The 10,726-nt window shown below is 41.6% G+C and overlaps 1 pseudogene; it reads left to right on the forward strand.

The window, feature by feature from the left end:
• Positions 1 to 6,709: 6,709 nt before the first annotated feature.
• Positions 6,710 to 6,785, forward strand: LOC122233918 (annotated as a pseudogene).
• The last annotated feature ends 3,941 nt before the right edge of the window (positions 6,786 to 10,726 follow it).

Here is a 10,726-nt window from a genome sequence, read left to right on the forward strand (position 1 = left end):
TAATGTATGGATAGTAAAATAAGGTATCACCAAAAAACTAGAAAATAGTAAATAAGCTGGGACAGAAGTGATGATCACAGTTAAAGAGTCAAATGGTACTTAACACTGTTTGGGAAGAATACAGAGATATTGAATGTTACCCTGTTAGGTCAGGTAAAACTTTGAGTATAACCTCTAAAAACATAGAATGCATAACTTCCAAACTAGTAAAGAAAAATATGAAAAAACAAAAAACAAAAACTAGGGATCCAACTGAGACAGGAGGTGGAAAAAAAACAAAAGGAAAAGCCGAGAACCTAGAGGGGACAAAATAAAATGATACAAATAAGCCTATCTATCATACACGTTAACCAAAGTAAGAAAATCAATACAAAAATATCAGTAATCACAGTATGTTTTCAAATACTAGATTATTGGGGTGCCTGGGTGGCTCCGTCAGTTGAGTGGCCAACTCTTGATTTCAGCTCAGGTCATGATCCCGGGTTCATGGGATCCAGCCCCACATTAGGCTCTGCACTGAGCATGGAGCCTGCTTAAAATTCTCTCCCTCTGCCCCTCCCCTGCCCGCACCCTCTCTCTCATAAATGAATAAATGAATTAATTAATTAATAATAAAATACTAGATTATTCACTCAGGAGATAGAGATTCTCTGATTAGAATGAGAATAGAAGCTGGAAATGTGCTATTTACAACAGACACGTAAAACACAAGGACTCAGAAAAGTTGGAATTTTTTTTTAAATGATAAGCAATGAACTAGGCAGATGTTAATCAAAAGAAAACTGGTGTAGTCAACCAATAGCTGATAAGCTATACTTTAAGGTCAAAGCATTACAATGAAACCTTGGACTGTGAGTAACTTGTTCTGTGAGCGTTCCACAAGATGAGCAAACATTCCTAATAAATTTTTTTTAATTTGTTTATTCTTGAGAGAGACAGAGCATGAGCGAGGGAGGGACAGAGCCAGAGAGGGACACAGAATCTGAAGCAGGCTCCAGGCTCTAAGCTGTCAGCACAGAGTCCGACACAGGACTCGAACTCACAAGCCACAAGATCATGACCTGAGCCGAAGTCGGATGCTCAAACAACAGGTGCCCCAACATTTCTTTTTTTTACGTTTATTTATTTTTGAGACAGAGAGAGACACAGCATGAATGGGGGAGGGGCAGAGAGAGAGGGAGACACAGAATCGGAAGCAGGCTCCAGGCTCTGAGCCATCAGCCCAGAGACCGACGCGGGGCTCGAACTCACGGACCGCGAGATCGTGACCTGAGCTGAAGTCAGACGCTTAACCGACTGAGCCACCCAGGCGCCCCAGGTGCCCCAACATTTCTAATAAATTTTAACTTGATAAACAAGAGATATCTTGCAATACAAGTAGTATGTGACAATGAACATCACACGGTCACAACTGAGCCAATGGTTCTTGAAATTCACTTTGATATACAAGTGCTTTGGATTACAAGCATGTTTCCAGAACAAATTATGCTCACAAACCAAGGTTTTACTGTATTAGAAAAAAAAAGACAGTTACTCTATAACAATTAAAGAAAACTTTCATCAGAAAGGTAGAAGACTGGGGCACCTGGGTGGCTCGGTCAGTTAAGTGTCTAGCTTAACTGGTTTTGGCTCAGATCATGATCTCACAGTTCATGAGTTTGAGCCCCCCAATGGGCTCTGCACTGACAGTGCTTGGGATTCTCTCTCTCTCCCTCTCTCTCTCCCTCTCTCTCTCCCTCTCTCTCTGCCCCTTCCACTCTCTCTCAAAATAAATGAATAAACTTAAATAAAAACAGGGGTGTCTGGGTGGCTCAGCTGGTTAAGTGTCAGACTTCAGCCCAGGTCATGATCCTGCACTTCATGTGTTCAAGCCCTGTGTGTCAGGCTCTGTGCTGACAGCTCAGAGCCTGGATCCTGCTTCAGATTCTGTGTCCCCCTCTTTCTCTGTCCCTCCCTGCTTACACTCTGTCTCTCTGTTTCCCAAAAATAAATAAATCTTTTTTAAAACTTAAAAAAAAATAAAAGCAGAAAGTTATTAACCTTTAAAAAAAAAAAGAAAGGTAGATTTCTGAATGACTATGCATCTAGGTAATATAGTCTCAGAATCTATACGGCAAAATTTGACAGACTTATAAGAAGAAATTTAAAGTCTATAATCATAGGGGCGCCTGGGTGGCTCAGTCAGTTAAGCATCTGACTTCAGCTCAGGTCATGATCTCAAGGTTCAGGAGTTCAAGCCTCACGTTGGGCTCTGTGCTGACAACTCGGAGCCTGGAGCCTGCTTCAGATTCTGTGTCTCCCTCTCTCTCTGCCCCTTCCCCGCTCATGCTGTCCCTCTCTCTGGCAAAAACAAACACTTAAAAAAAAATTTAAGTCTATAATCATAGAGTTTAACTCATCTCTCAGAAATTAAAATATCAAAGAGAAAAAAACTACTAGGTTTTAGAAGATTTTAACAACGCAATGAGTTTTACGACATAAGTAGAATTCTATAACCAACACCTAGAGAATACACATTATTAAAGCTTCTGTGAAGATTTTCAACATTGATCACATACTATACTACAAATCAAATCAAGAATCTAGTATACAGATTACATTCTCTTATCACAACTTGGTTAAATTCAAAATTAGAGACACAATATAGCCTTCCAAATCCAGTATGTTTGGGAAATGCAAAAAGATAGTTCTAGCTAACAAATGCATCAAAGACAAAATCAAAATGAAAAGTAAAAAATATGTACAACCTGACAAACTGATCCTCAAGTTTATGCAGAAGAACAAGAGCCACAAATAAACAAGTGGACTTTGGAGAACAAAGTAGGACGACTTATCTTACCAGATAGAACGACATCTTATGAATTATCGTAATTAGTACAGTACGGTATTGGTGTAGGGATAGAAAAACAAACCAGGTGTTATATGTAAGTGATGAATCACTGAATCCACTCCTGAAACCAATATTGTACTCTACGTTAACTAAAGAAAATTTAAATTAACAAATAAAATAAAATAAACCAATGACACAGAATGGAGCCCTGAAACAAGTCTAGGTCCATGTAGAAACCTCATATATGACAAAGCATTACAATGGGGCAAGAAGATGATGGTCTAGTCAATAGCGGTGTTGGCAATATCAGTTACCCAAGTGGGAAACGGGGAGGGGGGGGAATAGATCCTTATCTCACCCAGTAGATCAAAATCCATTCCAAGTGAATTACACATCCTAATGTGAAATGCCAAGTTTAAAACTTTCAGAAGGGAAATGAAGGAAATCTGCATGACCTCAGAAAAAGATTTCTTAAAGCAAGCATAAACCATAAAGAAAGAGATTATTAAATCTGAAGACAAATAATGCCCTTAACAGAGTCAAAAGATGAAACACAGTATTTCTTATAAAGCCAAGCACACACCTTCCTTGTGGCTCCAGCAATTCCACTCTGAGGTATTTACCCAAGAGAAACGAACACGTGTGTGCACCAAAAGGTACAAGAATGTTGATAGCCATTTTATTCGTACTAGCCCAAAACGGAAACCACGCAGTGTCCATCAACAGGATGCTGGTGCATTCATACACCGGAAATCTATTCAGCGATAAAAAAAAAAGAAATCTATGCAACATGGATGAATCTTATGCACATAATGCTAAGAAGCCAGGCACGCTATACGGTTTCATTTATATTCAGTTCTAAATCAGGCAAAATCAATATATGGTAAAAATAAGTCCAAACAGTGGTTGCCTCAGAAGGAGCACAGAGGATCTTGCCGGGGAGAGAGAAATGCTCTATAACATGATAGAGGAGTGGGTTACATGGCTATACGCATTTGTTAAAATCTATCCAACTTACAAGTGCACCAAAAATACCGAGGCATAAACTTAACCAAGGAGGTGAAGGACCTGTACTCTGAAAACTTCAACACACCGATGAAAGAAGTTGAAGAAGACACAAACAAATGGAAAGATATTGCATGCTCATGGATTGGGAGAATAATGTTGAACTGTCCACACTACATACTACCCAAAACGATCTACAGATTTAATGTAATCCCTACCACAATAACCAACAGCACTTTTCACAGAACGAGAACAAACGATCCTAAAATTTGTACAGAACCACAGAAGACCCGGAGTGGCCAAAGCAACTCTGAAAAAGAACGGACTGCTGGAAAGATGGTGGAGTAGGAAGACCTTGTGTTCACCTCATCCCATGGATACACCGACATAACACCCACATCAGCATAAATAACCCAGAAAATGACCCAGAGACTGGCAGAGCAGACTCTCCACAGCTAAACATACAGAAGAGGCCACGTGGGAGAGGGGAAGAAGGGCTAAATGGACTTGTGGGGCATTGGGGAGAAAGGGAGTGGTATGTGCCAAGAGGGGAGAGAAACAGACCCTCACATCAGGAAGCCCATATGGGGAAGATGAACCCCCATAACATTAGGCTTTGAAAACAGAGGGGCCAAATTGTGTGAGTTCTTACAACCAATGGCCCTTAAAACCTGGAATTTTAAAAATCAGTGGGTTGGTTTGCGGAGACCAGGTGGGCAAAAGGAAGCTGAGTCCCCGCCCTTGAAGAGACAGCATGACAAATAGCTGGTGGAGATACGGCAGAGAACCAGTGGTTTGAAAAAAAGCCTGGGGCACAGGGTGGAAAAGTGGTTAACTCATCTCAGAGTGTATCCTGAAGGGACAGAGAGCCACAGGGGGCTCCTCCAGGAACAAAACAGTTGGCAAGCTCCATTTCTCTCCCCTGCCCCCCAGCCTAGACATATGGCCACTTGCAGGAACCGATGCAGCTATCTAATGTCCTTTCACTGCTCTCTAACCCCCCACCCCACCCCTGTCACCCCCTTCAGCTGTGTTTCCACCCTGCCCCTCTGAATTGGCCCATCTCAGTCCCTGAGTTGCAGGGTGCCTCTTGCAGGGGACCAACAGTGCACAAACTTCGCTAACCCTGCCCTTCCAGACCCCGTGCACATCGTGGATCCACTCCCGCAAATATGCTCTTGGCCAGAGCCCATCCAAAGCAGTATCACAGGCCTGGCAAGGTGCGAGCAGTCCAGACAAGGGCCAGTACCATTCGAAAGTGGTTCCTTCCCCCAGGGAAAGGGGAAGATAACCACACACACCAGTCCAACTGTGGCCCCGACAGTGGGCTGGAGGCAGACAGCTCGTCTGACTGCAGGACCTGCCCACCACCAAAAGCTTCTCAGGGGCAACATAGGGAAAGTGCCCTGCAGTTTGGTGCTCCTTCATCTGTGGCAAATGCCTGGCCTGACTCAACTCAAGCCCAAAGCGACCACAGACTGGCCCACCAGCCACCCAGGGGTCAGACCCTGCCCACAACAGGCAAAGAAAGCTGCTGCAGACAGTTGGACTAAAGGCAAACACAACTGAGCCACAACACTAGGGTGCACACAACACAAATAGGAGACATCCCTGAAGCACCATTTTCTGGGGAAAAGGAGACATTGCACTGCAGGGCTCTATGGGACCCCTTCTTCGTAAGTCCACTACTTTCAAGAGCAGGAGATAGCTGATTTTCCTAACACACAGAAACAGACACAGAGTTAAACAAAATGAGGAGACAGGGCAATATGTCCCAAATGAAAGAACAGAACAAAATCACAGCAAGAGACCTAAGCAAAATGGAGAGGAGTATTATGCCTGATAGAGAACTTAAAGTAATAATCATAAAAATACTCCCTGGACTTGAGAAAAGAGTAGAGGACCTCAGTGAGACCCTTAACAAAGAGATAAAAAAGAACCCATCAGAGATGAACACCACAATAAATTTAAAATACACTAGAGGAGGGGTGCCTGGGTGGCTCAGTCATTTGAGCGTCCAACTCTCGTTTTTGACTCAGGTCATCATCCCAGTGTTGTGGGATTGAGCTCTGCATCAGACTCCATGCTCAGTGTGGAGCCTGTTTAAGATTCTCTTTCTTTCTCCCTCTGCCCATCTCCCCAGCTTGCATGCTCTTTCTCTAAAAGAAAAAAAAAATTAAAGAAAATAAAAATACACTAGAGGCAATAAATAGCAGACAAGAGGAAACAGAAGAATGGATCAGCAACCTGGAGTTCAGAGTAATGGAAAGTAATCAAGCTGAACCAGTGAGAGAGGAAAAAACATATCCAAAATGAGACTAGACTTAGGGAACTCAGCAACTCCATCAAGCATAATAACATTCACATTATAGGACTCCCCAAAGGAGAAGAGAGAGAAACAGAGGCAGAAAAATTATTTGAAGAAATAATAGTTGAAAATGTCCCATATCTGGGAAAGGAAACAAAAATCCATATCCAGGAGGCATGGAGATGCCCCAACAAAATCAACCCAAGGACACCAAGACACATAGTAATTAAAATGGCAAAAGTAGTGATAAAGAGAGAAATTTAAAAGCAGCAAGAGAAAAGAAATCAGTTACATACAAAGGAAACCCCATAAGGCTATCAGCTAACTTTTCAGTAGAAACTTTGCAGGCCAGAAGGGAGTGGCATGATACATTCAAAGTCCTGAAAAGAAAAAAATCTGCAGCCAAGACTTCTCTATCCAGCAAAGCTATTATTCAGAATAGGAGAGATAGAGAGTTTCCCAAACAAAAATTAAAGGAATTCGTGACCACTAAATCAGGAGCAAAACCAGCCACTTCCCCGTAACACATGGTGTCATTGGCCTGTTGGTTCCAAATCCACAGCTCAAGCTTTGTTCAGTGGCAGTATCATAGCCAATGAGGTTTATCCAAGGCACGATTGTTGCTAATTGAACCCAATCCACAGCCCAGCCACCCTCCTGCCCAGGTCAGTGTGCACTATCTGCTCAATGCCAAGTCAATACACTTTCACCCCAGATCAACAGGGGCTCAAACTGAGACTCTCCCCCTCCAATTTCAGCCCCTGTACTCAAATTTGTACACAAAGTGGGCATAATTATAACAGCAGAATGAAGCAACCAAAATGACAATACTAATTCTGTGGACTATGTAATGAATAAAAGGAGTGTGCTGGGCTGGGAATTTCTCCAACAAACACATCAAAGAACAATACATATAGCATGATTCCAGTTACTAAAAGAATCAAACCCCTCCCCTCAAAAAAAGGAAAAGAAGAAAAAGAAGAACAAAGCTGGAGGTATCACAATCCCAGATTTCGTGATATACTACAAGCCTGTAGTAATCAAAACAGCGTGGTATTGGCACAAAAATAGACACATAGATCAGAACAAAATAGAGAGCTCAGAAATAAACCCACAATTACATGGTCAATTAATCTTGGACAAAGGAGGCAAGAATATGCAAAAAAGTCTCTTCAATAAATGTGGTTGGGAAAACTGAATACCAATATTCCAGAGAATGTAATTGAACCACTTTCTTACACCATACATAAAAATAAACTCCAAATGGATTAAAGTTCTAAATGTGAGACCTGAAACCTAAAAATCCTAGGAGAGAGCATAGACGGTAATTTCTCTAACATTGGCCATAGCAACATTTTTCTAGCTATGTCTCCTTAGGCAAGGGAAATAGAAGCCAAAACAAACTATTGGGAGCACATCAAAATAAAAAGCTTCTGAACAACAAATAAAACTATCAACAAAACCAAAAGGCAACCTACTGAATGGGAGAAGATATTTGCAAATGACATAATGGATAAAGGCTTAGTATCTAAAAGATATAAAACACTTATACAACTCAACAGCCCAAAACCAAATAATCCAATTTAAGGATGGGCAGAAGGCATGAACAGACTTTTCTCGAAAGAAGACATACAGATGGCCAACAGACACATGAAAAGGTGATCATATCACTCATCATCAGGATATGCAAATCAAAACTACAATGAGAGCTCAGCTCACACCTGTCAGAATCAAAAACACAAGAAACAACAAGTGTTGATAAAGATGTGGTGAAAAAGTACATTGCTGGTGAGGGGTGCAAACTGGTATAGCCAGTGTGGAAAACAATATGAGGTTTCCTCAAAAAGTTAAAAAGAAAATTACCGTATGATCCAGTAATTGCACCACTGTGTATTTACCCAAAGACTACAGAAACACTAATACAAGGGGATATGTGCATCCTTATGTTTACTGCAGTATTATTTACAATGACCAAATTATGGAAGTAGCCCGAGTGCCCACTGATAGATGAATGGATAAGGAGGATGTGGTATCTATACAATGGAATATTACTCAGCCATAAAAAGAATGAAATCTTGTTATTTGCAACAACATGGATGGATCTAGAGAGTATAACGCTAAGCAAAATAAGTCAGTCAGAGAAGGACAACTACCATATGAAATTGCTCCTACATGGAAATTAAAAAAGAAAGCAAACAAACAAAGGACAGAAGAGACCAAAAAAGACTCTTAAAAATAGAGAACTGATGGCTACCAGACGGGAGATGGATACAGGGATGGGTGAAACAAGTAAAGAGGATTAAGAGTGCACTTATCTGGATAAGCATCAAGTAATGTATAGAATCGTTGAGACACTATATTGTGCACCCAAAACCACTGCGTGTTAATTATACTGGAATTAAAAGTTTTAAAAATAAGAAAAAAAAAAAAACAAAAAGCAAACTGTAGCAATTAAGATTTGTATATTTCACTGTATTTTAAAAAAAAAAAAAAATTCCCAAGCCCCATCCCCCCCTAAAAAAAGACGAACTACAGCCTGCCAAGAGATTCATGTTCAAATCTATTAAAACAAAACAAAACAAAAAACAAAAAAACACTGCAAATCAATTCTTGGCGAAAAACCACCAAATAGACGAGGCAAAAGGTATGAACAGGCAATTCACAGAAGAGAAAACATTTGAAAATAGGCTCAACTCCATCAGTGGTCAGGAAAATGACTAGATAGTCATACCTACTGGAGGCAGAGTTTTCAAAGTCTGAGGATCCTCAGCACTGGTGACACTGTGGAATCCCTAACATGTAGAAGCCCTTCTGTGGGATGCAGATCAGCAACATCTGGGAAAAGTGCAGATGCACATACCTTGTGACCCATGGATCCTGTGCAGGTGTGCTCCTGGTGGTCTTCAGCTTAGGGGAGTGTTTGCATTCCTCATGTGTGGATGGAAGGGAATCCTCACTTCAACACTGTAATGGGGATAAAAAGGAGAAAGAGAGGCAGGCAGGTGAGCAAAGCAAACTAAACGTCGGTCATATCTATCAACAGGAGAACGGATAGAGTATAATGCGTCCACCCAACAGAATAACAACCATTAGTGAAAATGAATGAATTTCAGGCCGCATACAATGTCGGAATGAAACGGTAATAATAACTAAGCAAAAAAAAAAAAAAAAAAAAAATCACAGAGGAACACAAACTACCTTTTCTCATTTATATCAAGTTTTTAGGGGCGCCTGGGTGGCTCAGTCCATTGAGCATCCGACTCCAGCTCAGGTCATGAGCTCACGATTCATGGGTTCGAGCCCCACGTCGGGCTCTGTGCTGACGGCTCGGAGCCCTGAGCCTGCCTCGGATTCTGTGTCTCCCTCTCTCTCTGCCCCTCCCCCACTCTCACTTTCTCTCTCAAAAATAAACATTAAAAAAAATAATGACGTTTTTAAAAACAGCAAAACCAAACAACTTCATGTTTAGGGAAACAAATACATTTGGTATGTGTACAAAGAAGAGCGAGAAAATCACACATGCACACAATTCAGGGTAATGTGCTACCACCGAGGGAGGAAAGCGAATGGATGAGGAGGGCTTGTGAGAGACTTTAAAAGTAACAGTTATATTTTTCCCCAAATTGGGTGGTGGGTACACAGGTGTTCACTGTTTCATTAGTCCTTAGACATGACCTATAGTTTACAAATATTTGCATCTACTTGATATTTAAATATTTAGTAAAAGCAAGTTTTTATATCAAGCATCAAAATTTAGAGGCCTTCAGGCATGTTTATCATCTTATCTTTATAAAAGCACCTGGGATGCCTGGGTGGCTGAGTTGGTTAAGCATCCGACTCTTAATTTTGACTCAGGTCATGATTTCAGGGTTTGTGAGTTCGAGTCCCGTGTCGGGCTCTGCACTGACAACGGGGAGCCTGCTTGGGATATTCTCTCTCTCTCTCTCTCTCTCTCTCTCTCTCTCTCTCTCTCTCTCTCTCCCCCTTTCTGTGTCAAAAAATAATTAAACTAAAAAGGGGCACCTGGGTGGCTCAGGTCATGATCTCACAGTTTGTGGGTTTGAGCCCTGTGTGGGGCTCCGTGCTGACAACTCGGAGCCTGCTTCACATTCTGTGTCTCCCTCTCTCTCTCTTCCCCTGCCCCGCTCACACTCTGTCTCTCTCTCAAAAAATAAACAAACATTGGGACTCCTGGGTGGCTCAGTCGGTTAAGCGTCTGACTTTGGCTCAGGTCATGATCTCACGCTTTGTGAGTTTGAGCCCCGCATCGGGCTCTGCGCGGACAACTCAGAGCCTGGAGCCTGCTTCGGATTCTGTGTGTGTGTGTGTGTCTCTCTCTCTCTCTGCCCTTCCTCCACCTGTGCTCTCTCTCTCTCTCTCTCTCTCTCTCTCTCTCTCTCTCTCTCAGATAAATGAAGTGTAAAAAAAAATGAAAAAATGAAAAAAATAAACAAACACTTAAAAAATAAGTAAAACAAAAAACCTCAGCAAATATGGCAGGTGGTGAGATTGGACAAATTGGGGATTGGGTACACAGGTGTTCATTAGTCTCTCAGAATATTTAATAGTCATCCTCTTTAAGA

This window comes from Panthera tigris, chromosome E1 (genome assembly GCF_018350195.1).
Source record: "Panthera tigris isolate Pti1 chromosome E1, P.tigris_Pti1_mat1.1, whole genome shotgun sequence".
In the NCBI taxonomy this organism is placed as follows: domain Eukaryota; kingdom Metazoa; phylum Chordata; class Mammalia; order Carnivora; family Felidae; genus Panthera; species Panthera tigris.